The sequence below is a fragment of the Crocodylus siamensis genome, chromosome 2 (genome assembly GCF_052110815.1).
Source record: "Crocodylus siamensis isolate JL-2025a chromosome 2, ASM5211081v1, whole genome shotgun sequence".
NCBI classification, from domain to species: Eukaryota; Metazoa; Chordata; order Crocodylia; family Crocodylidae; genus Crocodylus; species Crocodylus siamensis.
The window spans coordinates 48,573,048-48,594,496 of NC_143396.1; the positions used below are offsets into that span (position 1 = coordinate 48,573,048).

The following is a 21,449-nucleotide window of genomic DNA, read 5'->3' on the forward strand; positions in this document are numbered from 1 at the left end:
CAGTGCTGGGGGAGGAGTGGTAAAAGGCAGGGTAGATTTGCACTTCATAGACTAACCAAATCAGAGAAGTATAGCGTAAGCTTTCAGAAGTAGTGGGCTTACTTCATCAGATGCTGTCCCTTCACACCAGTTTTTATTGTCATCTATCAATCTTATTAGCAGTGATTCTATATTTACAGATTATTGGCAAAATGCCAAATACACTGGACTTAATACAGAACCCTGAAGAACCACATTATGGAAACAGCCCCAGAACCACGATCATTGTTTGATGAGATATATTTTTCTGTATATTGATGCTTGAACTTATGGCATGACAAAACCTCTTTTTTGGTCCTGTATAGTAGTTTATTCAATATAAGGTTATCCTGCTGCAACAGTATAGATAGCAGGTACGTGCTGCACTGGAACAACTCTTTATGCCTGTGTATTGAAAGTTGAGTGAGTGCTTCAGTAAAATGGAGGAAGCAGGTAAAGGTCTCATTCTATAGCACCAGCATTCTGGACTGAAGGGATATGTTACTATCATTGAAAGCTAGTAGAAATTCTTTCTCATCTAGGGAAGGGCTGTCAACTGGTGGCCTGCAGGCTGCATACAGGCCCCCTTGGGTTAACCTGTAGCCCCCAGGCTCCCAGTCTGGACCCACCCAGCTGGTGCCATTGTCTCTGGACTCCTGCTCCCTCCTCATGCTTTCATTGCCTGTCCTTGCCCCCAGGGGTGGGGAGGTATAGCCCATAGTGCCCAGGGAGTCTGTGGCTCAGGCAACAGGGGGGGCTCCAGGAACCCCACATATTGCACCAGCACAGAAGAGCAAAAAGGGAGCCTGCTGCACAGTGTGGCAGGCGGGGAGCACAGGAGCACATGGTATGCTACACATAGCACAGGGGCAGTTGATATAGGGCAATTGTTATATTCCACAGAGGCAGTAAAAGTAGCAAGTTTCTGATATGCATGGGGAGCATGTGGGAAAGCTGTCCATACAAGAGCTGCAGGAACACAGAGTGTTGCTGATAGGTGTACAAGTGGAACCTGAGTCATAAATGCCATGCACCAACTTTACTGGTTCTCCGTGTCTTGTGCAAATACTATGAAACGTATGCACATGCTCAATTATTTTTACATACATAAGACTGTTTCTACAATGACAGTAGCTAGAGCCTACATTTAGTACATGCTCCTTACCTAATGTATCACTTTGGAAACTATAAAGTTTAAAATCAGCATACGTGACCTTGTGTTTGTCTTCTGTTTCTTCTTGCCTCAGAAATATTCCCTAACTAATTGTCAAGAGTCTCTGCTGCCGGTACTTACACATAAAAAAGGGAAATAGAGGTGTACATTTGTAAGTGTTGGAGGGTGAAAATACGAAGATATTTTATCCTTCTCCTTTCTCTGATTAGGGTGCTCAGTCCACACCTAATATGCATGCTGACAGCACTGAGTTCAGCACAAAACACAGTAACCATGGTCACTATAACAGCTAAAGCAAAGGTGGTGTTCACAAGGGTGTGTTCATCCACACAGCTTTTTTTTCCTGTTGAAAAATATCATTTGGCTCAACTAAAAGACTGTGTTGGTTTTGTTTAAAAAATCATTTCTATTTTTTAAATTGAAGACGTTTTTCAAAAGGGCTGTGATGAGGTTGAAATGTCTCACTTTTGAGCTTACCAGTATCATATTCTTTCATTTTTTGTTTAAAAAAGAAAGACTTTGCTTTGATTTTACAGTGTAGAATACTCTTCAATTATATAAAAATAGAATGTTTCCATTGACAAGTTTCCAAAAATCTAATTTTGTTTGTATAAAACTAGTTTGCCAAAACAACATCCTAACCTTTGCATAAACCACCCATTGGCAAGTAAGAGCTTTACCATCCTAGTTTCAGAAAACTTAGGAACCCAAATACAAGTTGCTGGTGTCATATAATTAGGTAATTGTAAGATAAAATAATTTTGTTATGTATTTGCATGGCTCAGTGATGCTGCCTGTTGGGAAGAAAGCTGTAGGTACCACTAAGCTATGTGATTCCTTTCGTGCTCGTATGGGAACAAAGAGAATCTGCCACAGAGTTCTTATGTGGTTTACTTGTAAATGTTCATACTGTTATGTCAGTCACGGGTGATGAGTGAGGTGCATGTTCTGCATTGTTAGAGCTTACATTGTGCAGATAAAACAGTAAGCAGGGGTTTCATATGGCAGTGCACACTGAAAGTAAATGTCTCATGGTACTTCTGAAAACAAGTTCCTCAGTGTCTCAGTCAGTATTCCTGGGTAATAATATGGATTAATGACTAATATTTACTAGCATAACTACTATATGCAGATTACTATAGTAAATTATTAAAAGCCTTATGTAAACACTAATTTTAATTCATTCCTTGTGTAACTCAGATATTTAGGGCCAAATTCTGCTCAGTTATATCTGTGCAATTTCTTTAACTTTAAAAAAGGGTTTCATGGATGTACAGTAACTAAGACCAAAATCTGACCTGTATAATTATATTTTGCTCAGTTAAATGCATATTTGATGCTTGCCAGTCACTTGACATAATGGAAATCCTTGCAAACTTTGGGTATCATCTATCTACACCACAAAAAACAAACATATAATGCACCTTTTTGCATTGTTATTAACTCATTATTATTGCTCTATCATGCAAAAACGCTGCTCAAATCTTTATCCCTTCCTGTTCAGGTTAACAAAAAAAATCTCATGCAGAATATTCATTTCAAAACAGTTTCATCTTTCTGAAATATACAGCTCAAGGTATGCATTTTGTCAAAACCTATTTATTGATTACCATTGTAACCATGTATACTGTATATATACAGAGTGAGATTCAGTAGGTTGGAATGAGTCAAGGATGGTCTCTATTTCTGTAAAGAATGATTAATATGGCTCTCCATATAAAGAGGCAAATGTAATTTACACCTTGAAATAGTCTTTGATATAGAAAACCTCCATTTCTCATCTCTAGAGGAGGATATATCAGCTTCCAAATGACTAAGGTTCATTCAGAAAATAACTTTTTAACTCATAGCATTGTTAACTGGAGTCTGTATAAGTTAATTAGTTTTTTGGGACTAATTATGTGGGTATGTATTAAAATCACACTTGCTACAATACTGTCATATAACACAAAAATACAAAATATTTTGCACTTTCAAAAACAATGAAACAAGCTCCTATATTTTAAGTGGACTGGTATACATTTGAGGAATTATTTTACCTGCCTACCTACCTGTGTACCCACATGGTGTTCATCACCATAGTACCTGTGCCCCTTACCAACAGTTATGAAAGACCTAATATATTTCTATCAAATAAGAAAGTACCATATTTACTCAAATACACGATGTTGGAAACATACAACAAAGATAGGTTATGTAGCCTATCTGAATAAGACACATAGTAGTGGGCATTGTGCTCAGTCCCCCTCAGTGCCAAATCTTTTTAAAGTCATGGTGAGCCACGAACTGAATACACTTGACTTCCTCTTCACACCCACAACTGAGCTGTACCTTTTCCTCCCATTTCCAATTATTCCTGTTTCTTCACCAGCCTTAAATATCTGGCAAATATCTTGAAACAGGGCCCCAAACAGTTCACCCAGACTCCCTCGGTCACTCTTTCTTTCAGCCTGGTACATATGATTAGCACGACCCCAACCTCCATGAGGTGAAGCCAGAACCGGTGCCCTGTGCCTAATCTGTGTGTAACTTTTTGGAGGATCCCAGGACTTAAGGCAAGCACACCCAGTTGCAGTCATGAGTCGGGGGTTAATAAGCACATGGATCCTTTGTGGCAGGGTATCTGGAGTACAAACACTTACTGAGCAGTGCTGAGCTGTGGGGTCACTGTAGTTTTAAATGCTGTTGACTCTAGCGGGGCCCAGCTCAATGAACTGTTTGTAAGTCACAAGCCTTTGGCTCTGGAATAATACAAGGGTAGACAACTCTCAGCATGCCATGAGAAGGCATTTTGCTTAGCAAATGTACCTTGGAGAAAGGCCCAGGGGTACACTGCCACAACAAGGATTAGGCTCCTTTGCTGTCTGCCTCTGGCACACCAACATTGTACAAGTTGGGGTTGTGGGTGCTTTTGGCACTCTGCCCAAAAATGTTGCTAACCGCTGGACTAATATCATGCATAGTTTGCACTACATATAAGCAGATGTTAAAACTATTCAAAAGTGTGTACCTGTGTTAAAACTTGCAACAGCTTCAAAGAAAAGGTAACATGCATCAATCTGAATGAACTTAAGTGCATGGGTAATATATGCAAAATACTACTGCTCTGTTTAATTTCAAGGTTACTGTTTTCAGATTTACTCCTCACTTCTATTTGTTCAGGGAGAGCAGAGTCAAACAGTAAGGAGAGGGGGAGGGGGCTTCCAGGGGAAAAAAATGGGGGGAAGCAGAGAGCAAAGGGGCTACCTAACCTGTGAGATGCATTTTTCCTGCTGTAGCAGTTGGAAAGGGACAAATTCAAGCAAACCTCCAATAATTAGATTCTATACCCAGAAAAGTATAACAAATTTATAATTTTCCATATATAGAATCTAATTGGGGGGGGGCACCTTATAATCGTGGTGATCTTCTATTCAAGTAAATAAGTATTTATCACATTCTTGAACCAAAACATTGAGCAATACCAATGAGCATTGAGCATTCCCACCAATTCTGACCCTAGCATCTATGAATCTCTGAATAATGTCACTTGCCCGAGGCCATGTAAGAACTCTGTGCAGAGCGAGACAGCAAAGCCAGACTTCAAGGGTGCCTTGACCTTAAGGCAGTCACCTAATAGCATGTTTTAACTCTGCTCATGTATAGCATTTATAGTCTCTGTTTCCATTTTTATGCATAAGTGGTAGGGGAAAAGTATATTGGGGGGCGGGGTCTGAGCCCTGCCTGAGCCCTGCCCCTCCCTCCTGCAGGGCCATTGTGGGGCTGGTACGCACTAGTGCTACGCCAGGCAGCACCAGGCACTGCAGGATGGCGGTGTCATGGTGCTGCTGCTGCCATCAGCCACTATGAAAAGTTTTGTGGGGAGAAGAACACTAAGCTCTGTTAGTCCTGGCCTTCCGCTGATAATGTTTTTATGCCCTCTTCCCCTATTCTAATCCTCTTTTCCATTTAAAATTAAAAAACATGTTACAAAACAAAACAAGCTTTGTCTGGGCTGGATCTAAGGCCTACTTGATGATCTCTATGCTGGAAACTTAGGTTGTACTCCTTATCCTGGACTCTCACTGCCCAGGTAATCAGAAGCCAGGGGTTCTGCAGAGACTATATGCAGTCAGCCTTGGAAAGTCTCTGGCGGACTGCTTTGCTCATTATCAACCATTCTGGTTGAATAGCTGTCTCATCTATATAAGTGACTGCAACTCAGTTATTGGTATGCTGTCTGTATGGCTGAAGATTAAGGAACATTGATGTGGGACTCTGAAAGGATTCTCATGCAAAACTGTGCATAAAATGATGTTGGCTGTGATATGGCAACTAGAGGAAGTAGGAGGGACATAAATATCAAATAAAAAGAGCTGTCAGTTTTCAGGGAGTGGCGCATTATGAAAAAAGGGCTGCAAGCCAACAAAGGTGAGACATGATGCAATATAGGTGTATGTGAATGAATGCGAGACACATGGTGCTTTCCTGTTACCATTCTGCTGCTTAAGATCTCTCCTCCTTTTTCTTCTAAACCTCTTTTCCCACCACTGTCAAGTCACTGGTATGTACATAGCTTTTACACTCATAATTAGGTGACTTAATTTGCCCAGTTCTTTAAGTTGGCACAATTTACCACTACTACATAGACAAACCAATGTCACAAATACTGATGTATTCTGTCCATGACTGATTTTGTGGCATCGTGTAAGGTGGCTGATTACCCAACTCCTACATATAAACATAATTATTTCTGTCCTAATTAAGAGAAAGAAATTCAGAATCAAACCCTACTGTCACTTGTGCCAGAGTCATGCTGCTGACTTAGTGATTTTGCTCCGAGTCACCATCAACATACAGGCTGGGGACAGACATTCAAAAAGCCTGAGCCTCGTTTTATTTATTTTAAATTATTCGTCCACAGTAGTCCAGCTATTGAAATTTAATTGTAGCCATGAAAGCACCACTGCAATTGAAGAGGAAGTCAAAAAGATTTTTAAAATACCTCTCCTACTGGATTCTCAAAAAAGGCTAAATTACATTTTTCCCCAACATGTGAATAAAATATTACATTATATGTAATAATCAGTGTAACAAGTAACACAAATTAAATCAGAATCTATTTGGAGAATCCCCAGCATCTGCCAGTAGGATATTTACAGTTCAGCAACAGTGCTGTTATTGATAATAGTGTACCTGTCTGAAGATTTCTGATAAGAAAATAACTATGAAGTTAAACCTTTAATAGGAAATAGTGTAATGGACACAGAACTGTTTCATTTAGAGAGCTTAAAATTACACCTTATTTACACATATGCAGTTAGAGCAGTTTTGCTTCTTTTCATTTCTTATCAAAATTATTTGTCATGCAGTGACAAAACCAGAGACTGAATATGAGCATTCATTTTCGGTTTGATTTAATAAATAAGCACTGGTGGTCTACTATGTCTGTGGAAGGGTGAGACTTCTGGCTCCAGGAGGGACCTACCTGTACTACAGACACAGATATAAGAGAAACTGGTTGCAAGCTGCTGGCCCTCAAATCTAGCTATGAAATTTTTAAGCACAGTTAAAGTTCAGCCTACTTATATTGGAACAATATTGTGGCCCAGTCTTCTGAACACTTGCTACATATACCATTGTGCTCCGTGTTGGTAAGTAGACAAGAGAGTAAGTATCTTATTGCAACTCAGTTCCTTAACTTGTATCTGTAGTGTAGAGAGAGCCTATTCCTTAAACATGTGGTCGGCTGAGAGTTGGGAATTCCATGCAGATATCATAATACTGTGATTTGCTAGAAGGTGACAGGGGAACAGGAAATACTTTTTGCCTTGAACAGATAATTGCTACAGAAGTTGCAGACACAATACCTACAGCAATGTAAAGTATAAACTCCTCCCCCCCCCACAAGGTAAATGCACACTGGATTCAAGTATGTTATACTTGTATATGGTTGTATTTTATGTCTGCTTTTCTCCCCCCACTCTCCCCATGGTGGTGTAAAAGCTGATTACTAGGCCCTGTGAGTCTCTTTGGCTAATCACTCCAAAAAGAAACTCATAAAATGAAATCCAAGGGCAAGTGATTTTTAAGAGGCTCCATCCTCTCCCCCTTCCCCCTGCAGCCCCCAGGGAAGGATTGATAACCTTACTGTATTAGGGGCATAGGGCTCTATTCAACCCTTTTCCAAGTTCAATGGGGAGAATCCCACTTACTTTGATGGGTGCTAAAGTTGGCTGATGAAGAAGGAAGTGTCTATATAGCACCTTTTATTTTGTTATATAGAATGTCATGGGTACACAGACACAAACTTGTAAAGTGATAGCTCTCTGCTCTTGAGAAGGAGAGGGCATAATTCAGAAATATACAGTGCTAATTATTAAGAAGCAGTGTAAGTAGGTGAGCAGACTGTAGGAGAGAAGGTCAGGCTTGGGAGGCTAGCAAAGGGAAGTCACTGTAAGCAGGATTTGAATGAGTGGAGAGCACTTGGTACATGGGCATGAGGAGGCTGGTCTAAATATGACAAAGGTTTGTAAAAGTCACATAGGTGAGAGAGGAGGAGGAGGAAACAAACAGAGAGAGGATTGAACAGAACACGATGCAAGAGGTAGGTGGTAGCAAAGCTGCACAGAACCTTGAATTTTATGAAGATTTCCACTGCTATGGAAAAAAAAAGGGAAGCCAGTGAAGGCATATGAGCAGTCTTAATCATGTAAGATGATAATGATTTCTGTTCCCTTTTTTGATGTAGAGGTGAGTTGGGAGACGTGAGAAGGCCAGAGAGGATGAGGTTACAGAAGCAAAGGCCAACATGAATCAATAGAAAAGGAAGAATTAAGGTCTAGTATGTACCAACCATCATGGTCAACAGCAGGAATGACTGTTTTCACAATAAAGAGGCTGCATTTTATGCTGCAGAAACACCATGATGATACTAGGATATATTAAAAACTGAAACATGGACATATATATTTTAAATACCTGCGCTTTATAGGTTGAAACATTGTCCCATGAGAGGGAAAAGCACATAAACCTACAAAAATATATTATTTTCTCAGGTTTGAAAGGGGACATGTCAGAAAATTCATGTACTGTGATTTCTGCACCAGAAATGTACGGGAATTCATTTAAATGACATCTTGTTATATATGATAACCTGTATACCCCCACTGCAATACACTCCCATAATACAGTTTAATACATAAACAGGTGTTACTACTGAACCTAAGAGAGAAACTGTATTACTCTCTCTTGTTTCTGGAATTTTCTTATTTTCCTTCAGTCATGAAAGATTTGACAGGGCCGGAGGATTCTCCAAACTTTTAACTTTCACAAGGTGGGGTCAGGAATTCTCACCTCTACTAACCACACATCTGTAACTATTGGTACATTGGTCAAGGTCCCAACAATAAGAGTTTTGCAACTGATTTCAGGGAAAGTGGTATCAGATCTTATGCTCTAAATTTAAGTTGTTAAACTTATACAAGTACATTAGTAAAGCTAGCATTGCAGAGGGAAAGCTAATGGTTTGTGCTAATATATTTGTAAAGAAACAAAGTGTAAAGAGAAGCGGGGTGCCTAGACTTCTGCACTAAGTATCACAACATTCTCCCTTTCATCATATAAATGTTGTATTTCACTCCTTTTTTTTTTTTTTTTTTTTTTTTACACACTGGTATCTATGGATTGGGGCCAGGACCCGACCAAGTTGTGTAACTGGACATAACAGCTGACAAACTGAACTAACTTCATTTAGAGAATCCATGCAGAGATTTATCAGATTATTGTATTAATTTAATACTTTCATCAGAGAGCCTGTTTGTCATCAGACGTGTCTACACTACATCCTGACACACTGTTCCCATACACAGCCTCCAGGCTTAGAAAAGTGCCAGTGAAGATGCTCTCAGGCAGGCCTGTCCAGTTTCTTAGCAGCCAGGAGCACTCCATGCACTATGTTGCTGTGGGCCACATATTGTGGCTAAGGGCCATGGGCTTCCTGGGTGCTTCCCCATCCTATATTAAGCAGCTGGGCACCCTGCTACACTGGGCACATGGATGCTTCCCCACTCCCTGCACTGGGCATGGGGACCTTTCTCTTCCCTGCTGCACTGGGCATGTGGGGACTTCTTCTCCCCCTTCTGCTGTATCAGGCACATGGGCACTTCCCCTCACCATGGCTGTACCACGCGTGGGTGGGTGCAGTTGCCCCAGCCCTACCTTTAGCTCTCTGAGCATTGGCTCCTCTGCTGTACCACACCACGCCATGCTGTGCCCCATGCCATTACTTTCTCAGCACCCCAGGGCAGGACAGGAAGCACAGGCAAGAGGGGCAGTCCAAAGCTTCTAGCTGCTGCACATGCAACCAGAGCAATGGGAAGAGCAGCAGTTGGGTAGGTCAGAGACCGCAGTTTAACCCTGACAGGTTGCATGCAGCCCACAAGCCACCAGTTCAATGGCCCTGCTCTGAGGCATCCCTGTGTGGCTGTACTTGAGACCTTAGTCTTCACCATGCTTGAAAGCAGCTGCTGGGGATCACTACTGTCATCAGTTCAACCAGCTTCAGTCATTTTAAAAGCAGTTTAAGTGCACTGAACTTCTGTTCTGTTACAGATTTAAACCTGTTTCTGATCACTTAAACCAGTTTATGTGTCACTTCTGTCCCTAGCCAGCAGTTTAGGACCTGATCCTGCTACCAGGCGTAATGCTTGCTAATGGGTTGATCTTATTTGCTGGTAGCCTAATGGCAAAATATGTAGGCTTGGGGATCCTACACTGACAGCTACTCTGATGTCATTTGCACAGGACACTTGCCCAAAGGAAAAAAAAAAAATCAGTGAGTCTAGGTTACCTGGAGCTAGATCATTTTCCACCTATTAGATGCTTAGGTGGACTTGGGTGTAATTCTATTCTGTCCTGCCCAAATCTCTGAAAAACAGTTGGTGCAAAAGGTAATGGGTCTTCCTCTTGCTTGTTGTTTTTTGTGACAAGTGGTGTGGTGCAAAGTAGGTACATTAACAGTTTTTCAGGGTGAAACAGAATCATACTTAGATGCCTTATAGGTGGAAAAGGAACTGAACCTCTGTGTGTAACATGCACCATGATAAAAACTGTTTGATACCTATATGCCAGAGCTTTAAACCATTATTAAATTCTCCCACACCTAAAACCCATGCCACAATTTTTTCCCCTTATAATACATTTTATTGCAAGTCCTTCCGAACCATATTCTGACTATCTAAAATACTGTGTAACATAGATGTTAAACAGTTATTTTTATCTAAGATTGGTCTTTCTAGGCAGGTGGAGCTCATTACAAAACTCTAGCAACTTCAGTGAGACCAGGATTTGGCTTTGTAGGTCTACTGTTCCTGAAGCAGGCTGTAATGTCATGGGAATGGGAGTTGAGGATGCTTATTATCACTCCCACATAGGCCCATGTTTATGACATATGCCATAAAAATCCCAAATTCCTTTAGTTCAATCTATTTTATATCAGTGCATTCTCTTACTAGTTTCATTAGTTAAGAAAATATACTACTGCTGCAAAATAAAGTATACAACGTGACAATTCAAAAGGCTGCAAGTTTTTACAAATAGATGGATAGGTTTTAATAACATACAAAAATCATTTTTAAAGAGTACATTTACTCTGAAAATTGCAAAACCAGTGTTCCTGTAAAAGAATGTAAGATAGATATGCATGCCCTCTTTACAAATTTCTGCCTAAAGAAAGAAAATCTTTCCAGGAAGGGAGGTAATCTTTCACTTTGGACTACGAACCTGTGTTTACTTAACAGCAATTTAGATCTTGACTTACAAGCTTAAGGTTGTTCTGTTTCTTAAACTTTTCTGTTTCTGTTTTTTAAACCACCACACAGAAAACAGGGGAAAAGAAAGATTAACATGGAACCAAAAGGTCATCCAGTTCACTCCTCCCTTTTTGGAAGAAACACCCTACATAAAACACGCTGACCTAAATTCTGTCCTTGAGTATGTCTTTGGAAATCAGTTGGAGTTGGTTACGGGTGTTAATGTAGGTATAATTTAGCCTACTGTTACAATATTGTCAGATTATGATCCTAAAATGTTATTTACTGAAGAGTGATTACATCAGGATCAAAAGTGCCTAAAATAGATCTTCCATAATGACACTTTTTTCAGCATTTGTGACGTAGTTCTTCAGTTAGTTGCTAGGGAAGGCCCTGAATTAAACATAACATTGTCCTGACTCTCAGTAGAAAGCCTATTTGCTTAGTTAATTTTGTATTTATAAAAAGCATGAATTGTTTTAAATTCTCTCTAATCTTTTGCAATGTTTTTTCCTTGTTGAGATTTGCTTTGATCATTTCTCATAGTTTCTTGTTTATCACGTGAATACTAACAATGACAGGGGTGCGCCACCATGCAGCTCTGATTTGTGTGGGGTTACAAAGAGCAGGGTAATACAAAACCTAACATAGTCCAAAATGTTTTCTTCAGCTCAAAAAAATGATCATCAGCAGATGTGAATGCTCATTCTTAAAAGCAAATTAAACTCCAAGCATTTGGTTTAGTTAGTGACTAACTGCAGCAGGTTTTTTTTTTCCTTTGTGCACTGACATTTGACCCCTTTTATAACATGCACCTTGCACCACTGAAACTAAAGTACCAGCTAGTTACTCATTAAACTCAGGTACCAATGGCTGACTCGTACAGATCAGGCTGTTAACTGCCTGGCGTTGCCTGTGTGCAGAAGGGGGAAAAAAACAATCATCATAACTGTGAAATTCTGTCATATCGGCAGAACTGAGCTGCAAAGTGCCTGACCTCTGATCTGAGAAGTTTGTGCAAACCTTTGAACCTCTGATTGAAATTGAGAAACAGGGTTTACAAGTATAAGGAAGAGATTGCCCATACTTGTAACCCCTACCCAGGGTTGACATTATCAATTAAAAAAAATGCTTAACTGGGGTAGGATCTCTCTGAGAAGGCAAGAACACTTTTTTTGATCAAGACATTTTAAGTGTGTGAGAATACATTGGTAAAAATGTGTATGATTTTGAAATAAGTCTGCCTTGGGCCTAGGAGAGGAACAAGAGGAAAGGCAGATGCCATTTGAAATTCACGTTTCACTAACCCTTTCTTTTTAATGATGAAGAAAAAGGTAAAACATTTGGTTCATCGAATGAGTGCTTCTAAACTGAAATACAATATGGAAAGTCACCACTTCACAAAGATTAGCAAAACTCCTCTTCCTGTAACATTACTTATTTTTATACAGCACATGATCTAACTTGTTATAAAGTGCAAAAACCATAAAAAAAAATGGAACCCCCCCCCAAGTCAATTGCATTGACTTTTTGATAGACACCCTGAAGGCCTTGCTTTGATGAACAAAATGGGTACGCTTTGCAATTGTGTTAGCTCAATCATGTTGGCTTAACTCGATTAATAAACTCTCTTAAACCTTTTAAGGCTGGATGGGATATTTGGATGCAACATAGCCATTTAAAATGTTTTCACGCCTGCTATGAGTATAAGGCAGTGATTTTCAACTTGTGGTCTGTGGACCTCTGGGGGTCCACATACTGTGTCTAAGGGGCCTGCAAAAGACGACTATGATCAGTTGAAAGTACGTGAATACCCAACACTGACAATTCAAAGGGGTCTGCACCTACAGTCAAAATTTTTAGGGGTTCACAAATGAAAAGAGGTTGAAAACCACTGGTATAAGGGGTTTCAGTGCTGGACTGAACATGACTGAAAAAATACGCACTTTTTCCCACCAAGTCCAGGCCTAACTTACCAGGAAGCTTTATAAAAGAGAAGGAATTTTCAACTCCTTGCATGCCCAAAGGCTCCCATTGACTTCACTGGCAGATTTGGGTGTAAAATATGGGGCCAAATATGCATTTCAGAGCACATCTTCCATCACACTTTATTTAAAGGAGAACACCATCATATTCAAGTTAATGGATCCAACCCTCCTTCTCATATATGTTCACAGGAATTTTGACACTGATTTAAATAGGAGAAATATTTTACCTTAATCTTAAACTAGGGTCTCCTTTCCTTGAAACAAAAATCGATCAAACTAATTTTTTCCATTTGTGAACTCAGTCAGCTCAGACAGCATAATTAATGTGAGGGCAACTCAAAAAACTTTCTAGGGTATTCAGATTAAGACTGGCTTTCCTTGACTGCATACAAGTTTCCTGCATACAATATACAAGTTTCAAACATTTCACACACTTTCCATAAGTGAAATGTGAATGAAATGTTTTTAGAATTCCATCTTCTCAACACCAGAATATCAAACACTTCTGTAAGCAGAATGGCATAGACTCGTAAGTTTTCATAATCACGGCACATCCCCCTAGCTACCATCTATCTAGAAACCCAAAGGTATCTGTCTCAAGCTGACATGGCACATATAGGACCTGCTTCTGTTTAAATTCCTTTCAAAAGATAGGAATCAAGTACTAATCAACCTGAAGAACGGTGGCAGGATCAGACCCATTTTAAAGAACAGGTAAGAAGGATGCAAATTAATACCTTTGATTTTATTCAGTTAAGTTAATGGGAGATGACCCTTTAGAACCGGAATTTATGCAGGTAGAAATAGTTTAGAAGGTTAAACATACTAGTCTTCATTTTAACAGTTCTGATACGTATTTTGTCAGGTGACAGGGAATTCTTTTAGGCATTTGTTTGCTGAGGTTATTGCACATGTTTAGAAATAATAGTTTCTTACTTGTGCAACTTATGAAGCCCTTTGAATTAAGGAAAAAACAAATTTAATACTTGGCTAATGAAACAGTTTGAGTCTCCATTGCTTTACCAACACAAACCAAACCAAAAACCGTAGGTAACAAATAACGTTTCCCTTACCTCTGCAATCCTGAAATCTTAATGCGACAGGTCAATAGAACTAGCACCTCTGCTTGAGCAACCTTTCCTTCTAATCACTAGAACTGCGTAACAATGTTATACAGTACATGCATATCTTTATTGGTCAATGAGTTTTAGCCATTTAAATTCCTTGGAAGTCATTTGTTAAGGGCACCTGGAATGAGGCTGAGTGGGTGGGACAGAAAGAAAAGGGGATGTTAGAATGGCCAGATGCAGAAGGCTCTCACAAGCAGTCTGAAAATTAATAGAAAACTAGCTGTGACTAATGGATTTTGGGAGGTCCAATTTTAACCTTAGGGGAAGAACAGAGAGGAGAAGTGCTGACATTTTCACAGGCAGGAGGAATTTAACCGAAAACTTTTCACTCAAAATTTGAAACTTGCAAAAGGGAGTGAATCATGTACAAACAACTTCTTCCTAGCACAAGGCATTGTGCAAATAGCTTGTGTTACTCAAAATAGATAAGATAAAGAAAGGGCAAATTTTACTTGACAGTGTGATGTTTTCAGTCAAATCTTCCTCTTTCTGTTTGTTTAGCAAAAAAATTTTAGTTTCTTTCAGTCAGTTTACCTTTGGCTGAAATAAAAATCAACTGGAATACAACCAGTGAAAGGTACTTTTGCTAATCTTGGAAGCATTAAGAATGAAAGAATAATTAAAGGCGAATACCTGGCTCAGACGATTTCTGTTGGAAACACGGAACTCTAAATGTGTTTGCTTGGAAGGAAAAAAACTGGTACAGAAGTAAAAGCAAAGGGGCGGTAAAACATGATTCATGACAGTAAAAATGGTTTGTACATAACAACGGAACACCAGGCCCCAGAAGCACTTAGGTAAAGTAAATAACACACCTTTTCAAGCAGTTAAGGAACCAAAATGAAACACTCTTTGGACACTGAGTTTGTCGGTTCAGCTGGCAGCGCAACCAGAGAGTAGGAAAAGGAGGAAAAAGTATGTCCTAGAAACCTGATTTATTTCTGGAGTGGGAGACTGTCTATACAAAGCTAAAAAGAAATATGGAAGCATGAAAATTAATTTATAGATTATAATCCTTCCTAAAGGCAGAGCCAGATTTTGGGTTTCCTCCTTAACTCAGTAACTGTTTTTGAGAATTCTGACTTGAAACATATTCAGCAGTGTTGGTATAAGGGTTAGACAGAGTGATTTGTTTCTGAAGAGGAAACATTAATTTATAAAATTCCTGGGGTCTTAAAAACAGAAACCTTTAAGGGGAAAGTTTTATCCATAAATTAGGTCTTAACCAGATTCCTTTCTTGAATTTGAAACAATGAAATACTGAAAGCACTGTGAATTCCATCGTAAGTGGACATGACTACAGCACATCCATGTTTTATTATATTCAACTGTAGCAAACTGAAAATATAATGTATTCCAATTCAAATACCTGCCCCTGCAAAAAAACCCCAAACTAAACAAAACCTCCATAAACTACATATACCCTTCATTGCTTATAGAATAGATTTGCAATAGGGGGCTTTTTTTAGTTGGTGCACCCATTCCTTTTCTTTGGAGATTAAAAGTTCAAACCAGCAAACCTGTCTTTCTTTGTTTATTTGTTAAGGTCATGATGTTGGATTTGGTAGAGGCTGTTTTAGGAAAGCTTAGATCAGTGATCTCAACCAGGGTGCTGTGAGATCTTCCGAGGGTGCAACAGGGCACATTGCAATATTAGCAGTGTTAGGTGTGCAAACACTTGCCCATGATTCACAAGATAAACCCAGGGATTTCAACTAGGAATCTACAGTGTCAAAAATGTTTCTGACTTGTGTTCTTTCTGAGTTCTTTGTAATACAAGCATTGCTGTATTATTTTTCTGTAGCCAAAAACAAATGAAAGCTAAGAGCTAGCATCTTCTGAGGGGATCCCTGAGCTTAATGACAGGTGTGTTGAATCTAAAAATGTTAAGAATGACTACCTTAGACACACCTATCAGTACCTCATTGCCACTGAGGTGACTGTTTCTCTGTAGTACTTCTGTATGTACAGTTTCCATAAGAATAGGAGAAGTTATAGGAGAGACTTAATTGTGACTCAGAGTGGGCTGCATTGCTGAAAAGGGATAATTGCCTGTATTTATGATATGGGCCTTCTGGAGACTTAATAGATAGATAAAAGGAGACAAGATAGTAGCTGAAGTCTGCAGAAGGAAGAGACCAGGAAGGATGGAAAATCAGGGGTAGGAGAAAAGCAGTAAGCTAGGGAAATGTTTTCTGTGGGTGTACTTGAGGTCTGGCAGGAAAGGTGATTAGGTACACTACCGCTCATAAATGTTTTATTGCAGTTAATGTGTTCTGGGCATTTGGTTTTATTTATTAGACTTGTGGTGGAGCCCAGGGCTTCACTGTGATAACCACTGTATAAAACACAAAGGCAAATCCCTGGCCCATAATGGTTGCAGGCCAAGTATCCTCACCTAATTCTTTTCATCTTCAAAGTTTCACTCTTTGCAAACATTATCTAATTAACTACCATTGTAAGGTAGGTAAGCACTGGCATCACTTTGCAGATTGGGAAACCAAGGCATAGAAAACAAGTGACTTGTCCAAGGCTATGGAGGAAGTCTGTCTCAGAGTTGAGATTAGAATTTATGAGGTCTTACTTCCTGCAGAAGTCAAAACCATGCTTTAAACTTAATGTCCTAAGTAGGGAAGTGAAGAACTAGAGGTATCGGATGAATACCGTGGAAGCATGAGATCCTTAGCTCCGGCATACTCGTGGAGCTCCAGCAAAGTCTAGTTTGTACAGAATATTTTACTCTCTAAATTAAACCAACCTTACATTTTTCTGTCAGATGACTAAAAATATTTAAAAAGCTTTTATTTTTACTGCCTAATGTCTTCAACAATAAGCAATAAACTTCAAGTAAACTTCAAGCTAAGCAAGTAAAACCTGTCTGCATCTGAATATACAGGAAATTTACTATCATATTAATGGAAAAGAAAGCAATGACAGTAGTAACTGGACAGGCTTATACGAGGTACATTAATTCTGTAAAAATGTCTTCCATACAACAGCTGAAATTACGTCTCCCATGAAATAAAATCAAATGCCTTCTTCCTTGCGTTTTTTTCCCTTTCTACTTTTAGATCCGGCTGGTCATTAATCTCCAGGAGATGCCCTGACTGTTATTTAAATAATAAACGTGAAGCAACAGAGTTGCTAGGCAGTATTTAGAGCTGATGTTATCATTACTAGTAGAATGGAAAGAAAGCTATTGGATCACCTCAGCTGGGATTTTAAAGGAACCCGAGACAGAATTCAATGCCTATGTATATTAACAAGACCCTTGGTTTTCATGGAAAATTAGCACTTGCCTCCTTTGAAAATCCCCATCCTGGTGTATTTCCCCGCCAGTGTGGGGGTTCTCTATATTGCTGACCTCCCTAACACATTATCTCTGGTTATAGGGGCATATTTATCAATAAATTTGCTATTATTTTCCAGGTATTGAATCTAATTATTGGAGATATGCTTTAAATATATCCCTCCTCCCACTGTGACAGCAGGGGAAATAAATCTGGGGGATCTGGTAGTCCTCTTGTCCTCTGCCTCCTCATCTTTTTCCCCCTGCAACTCCTCTCCCCACAACCCTACTTACTGTTAGACCCTGTTCTTGCTGAGCACATGGAAGTGAGGGGCAAACTTGGAAACACTGACCTTGAAATAAACATACCTATAGTAATTTGCATATAGGCAAATTACTACAGGCACCCATACAGTTAGTTCATCCAGAAATGATGCATTTTACCTTTTATGGAACTGCTGCAAGTTTTAGTAAAGGTACTCTATAAATACACATTTAAGCATTACTTTTGTACTTATATATAGTACAAACTATAAAAGATATTTGTCCAAAGCCAAAAAGCTCATGATTTACTATATAGTTCACTGGGCTGAGTCCCAGTATAGTCAACAGCACTTCAAGCCATGGTGATGCCACAACTCAGCAATCCTCAGTACATATGTGTACTCTATATACCCTCCACAAAGGATCCATGTGCTAATTAGCCCCTCACTCATGACTCAAGCCAGGTGTTCTTGTCACGATGCCTGGGATCCTGTTATATGAAACATAGGGCAACCTGGTCCAGCTCCACCTCATGGAGGGCAGGACCACACTATTCATATGTGGCAGGCTGAAAGAGGGGTCAACAGAGGGATTTTTGGTCAATTGTTTGGGGCTCCATTTGGTGGTGTTTGCTGAACATTTAAGGCTAGTGAAGAAACAGGAATCAATGGAAATGGGAAAGAAAGGCACAGCTCAGCTGTGGGAGTAAAGAGGAAACGGAAATGTATTCAATGTAGTGGCTCACCATGACTTGAAAAAGAGTCGGTGTTGAGCAGGACTGAGTGCTATGGGCACTACTATATATCTTATTTAGAAGGGCTACACTTAACCTATCAAGAATTAATACTCCTATCAATATGTTTGCCCAATGTGGACCATGTGTTTTATAGTCTTGCTCAGTGTTGGCTGCATTTCATCAACTTCATATAGCAAAAGCTCTGTTATCTGGCATCCCCCAGGAATGGGGAATGCTGGTTAATCAAATATGCCGGCTAATCAAATGTACACCATCTGGTGAACTCCTTGGCATCAGTGTGCCAGGGGACAGGGAAGGGTGCCCTGGGCAGGCTACTTTGCCCTGGGCCATGGGCTGAAGAAGTGAAGAAGAAGAACTTGGCCCATGACAGCAAAACTGGAAGTGGGACTTCCAGTTTCACTTTTGCTGTGTCCTTTGGATGCCATTAATGGATCTTTTCAGTTGATAAAGTGCGAGATAACACAGCTTTTGCTATAGTTGATTTCCATTACTGAGCATATACGGCTTTGGGCAGCAGTTTAATGATAGCCAGCGTATTTAATGTGGTTTCTTTGTATGTGAATATAAGACAAGGGGCTTTTGTCCCCATGCTGATGGGGGATAGAACCTTGTCTTGTATTAGAGTAAATATGGTACGTATCATGGCCAGGAATACAATGGAAATGATAACCTAGCACAGAGAAGATGCTTTAATACTAGGCTGTCCAAGTACCAGGATGACTAGTCTCTGTACTATTCACTCCTAAACACTTCATCCCCCATCCAGAAAGCTGTGGAGAACAAATGGGTCTCCATACTGATCCTTCTCTACTTCTACTGTTTGAAAGCAGTGTTACATTTCATTGCAAGATAAGCAGAAACATGTAGCCATTTTTGTTTTTCCTTAAAAAGAAGTTATCTTCTTGATGATTTCCAGTTATGTGAAGGCCAAATCAGGAGAGAAGCAAATCAGAATCAAAGGTATGGCTAAGCCTCACACCCCAACAAGCTCTCACGGTTAAGATACACAGCCATCTACAGCCACACAAGGGAGAGGTGTGGCCTATGTTGTGTTCAGCTCCCTTTGACAACCCAGCCCAAGTGAACAATTAACAGCTGGATTAATGGAGCAACCTTCCTCATAAATGTATGCCTCTGGATGTATACCAAGGTGCCTCCTCATACTGCAGTTCAGATGTATACAGGAACAGAGAAACTGCCATAGTCTACCAGACCTGAGTTCCAGCTAGACCAGTCCACACTTGCCTCTCCCCATACTGAGATTTTCATAGAATCATAGAAAGTTAGGGTTGGCAGGGACCTTAGGAGGTCATCTAGTCCAACCCCCTGCTCAAAGAAGGACCAGCGCCAAATAGATTATCCCAGCCAAAGCTTGTCTAGCCAAGTCTTGAAAGCCTCCTAGGATGGAGATTCCACAACCTCTCTGGGTAACCTGTTCCAGTGTTTTACTACCCTCCTAGTGAGAAAATTCTTCCTAATATCTAACCTAAACTTCTCTTGCTGCAACTTGAGACCATTGCTCCTTGTTCTGTCATCTGCCACCACTGAGAGCAGTCTAGCTTCATCTTCTTTCGAACCTCCCTTCAAATAGTTAAAGGCTGCTATTAAATCCCCCTCAGTCTTCTCTTCTCCAAACTAAATACACCCAGTGCTCTCTGCCTCTCCTCATAAGTTATGTGCTCCAGCCCCCTAAACATTTTTGTTACCCTTCATTCTTACCCATACTGAAATTATACAGGACTTTACACTGCAGTCATTCATTAGTTGAGAGGTAAAGAAGAAATCAAGTCATTTTCCTAAAAGATTTCTTACCAGTGTTGCAGCTCTTGAGGTACAGTCGGGTCTGCAATGATTGGAAATTTTAAAGAAAAAGTTAAAAGGTTGCTTCAGTGGCAGTATGACAGCCTGCACCAACCAAGTATCTATCTGTCTTGTGGGGCATGTCTACACATCACCATATGGTGACATTGCACATGCTTAAACTTCCCCGCTACATCGCCATAGTGGCACACTATAACTGGGGAGCATGCTGCTATAGTGACATACCTGGTGATCATGTGTAGACAAGCAGAATCACAGTCACCATAGTGCACCGTATGGCAACATAACACGTTACTACAACACTGCAGGGCAATCTGTAGATGTGACTGTGGTATAGAAAGGGCACTAAGGTGGTGGGAAGCTTCCTACATCTGTTCCTTCTACATAACATGCATGTGTTCCTATATGTTGCTGATAGCCTGTAATGTGCTTAGTGCGATGAAACACACTGATAAAGAAATGTTCCTACAAAAGCTGGTGAAAACTAGATACATTTTTAAAGAAAGAATAAATTGGGATCTTGCTATGAATTGGCGCTACTTGCTGTCATGAATTGGAGTCTCAGGAGGTATCTGCATGACGATAGGGGAGCAGCCTGGCATTCCAGGGGGAGGTTGTTACAGATACAAGAACTAAGAGAAGAAGATTAAGTGAGCAGGAAAAGAGTTTTTTTTTTGGCTGAAAAAGCCCTTAAATAGCTCCTGAGACACTCTAGTGGAACAAGCAGGAAATATTTTTCCAGATGAAGTATTTCACCTCAGAAAATACAGCTTTAAAACTAATCTGCAAAGCCCCTGTCCTTCAATTCTCCAAGGTGCCTAAATCTCACTAATTTACATCTATAAAAAGGAGTTGTTAGCAGCTGTGCTATGATACTACCAGTTTGTACCAACTGCCTTTTCCCTTTTTTGATAAGTCACTTTGAGTTTCTGTAGAACAGGTTCTTACACGTCTCCAGAACCATTTCCTTGCCAATTTTAATGTTTAAAGAGACAACATCACTTTATTTAAAAGCATAACATGTTCTTCTATGTTGCTCTTATGAAATACAAGGCAAAATAGCACAATCTTTTCTCTCAAAGCTTCATTAACATTGCTCCATGCCATATGGATCAGACTCTTTGCACAGCATACAGTATCTCAGAAATTGTAAGATTTAAAGATGTTATGATAGTATTGTATTTTTTATTACAAGATAATATCTGCAGAAAAGTTTG

At 39.8% G+C, this 21,449-nt stretch overlaps 1 protein-coding gene across 7 annotated transcripts in view; it reads right to left on the bottom strand.

Annotated features, from left to right (window-relative positions):
* The window catches only part of RBM47 (RNA binding motif protein 47), a 135,860-nt gene that overhangs the window by 16,218 nt on the left and 98,193 nt on the right, over window positions 1-21,449 (bottom strand). Inside the window, exon 1 of one of the 7 annotated variants that reach the window (XM_090035799.1) lies at window positions 20,224-20,237. The exons of 5 other annotated variants lie outside the window; for them this stretch is intronic. The gene's annotated coding sequence lies outside the window, so the exon portion shown is untranslated. Of the gene's footprint in view, window positions 1-14,044; window positions 14,104-20,223; window positions 20,238-21,449 lie in introns of those variants that run through there. One more of the 7 variants, XM_090035796.1, reaches the window with a different exon arrangement.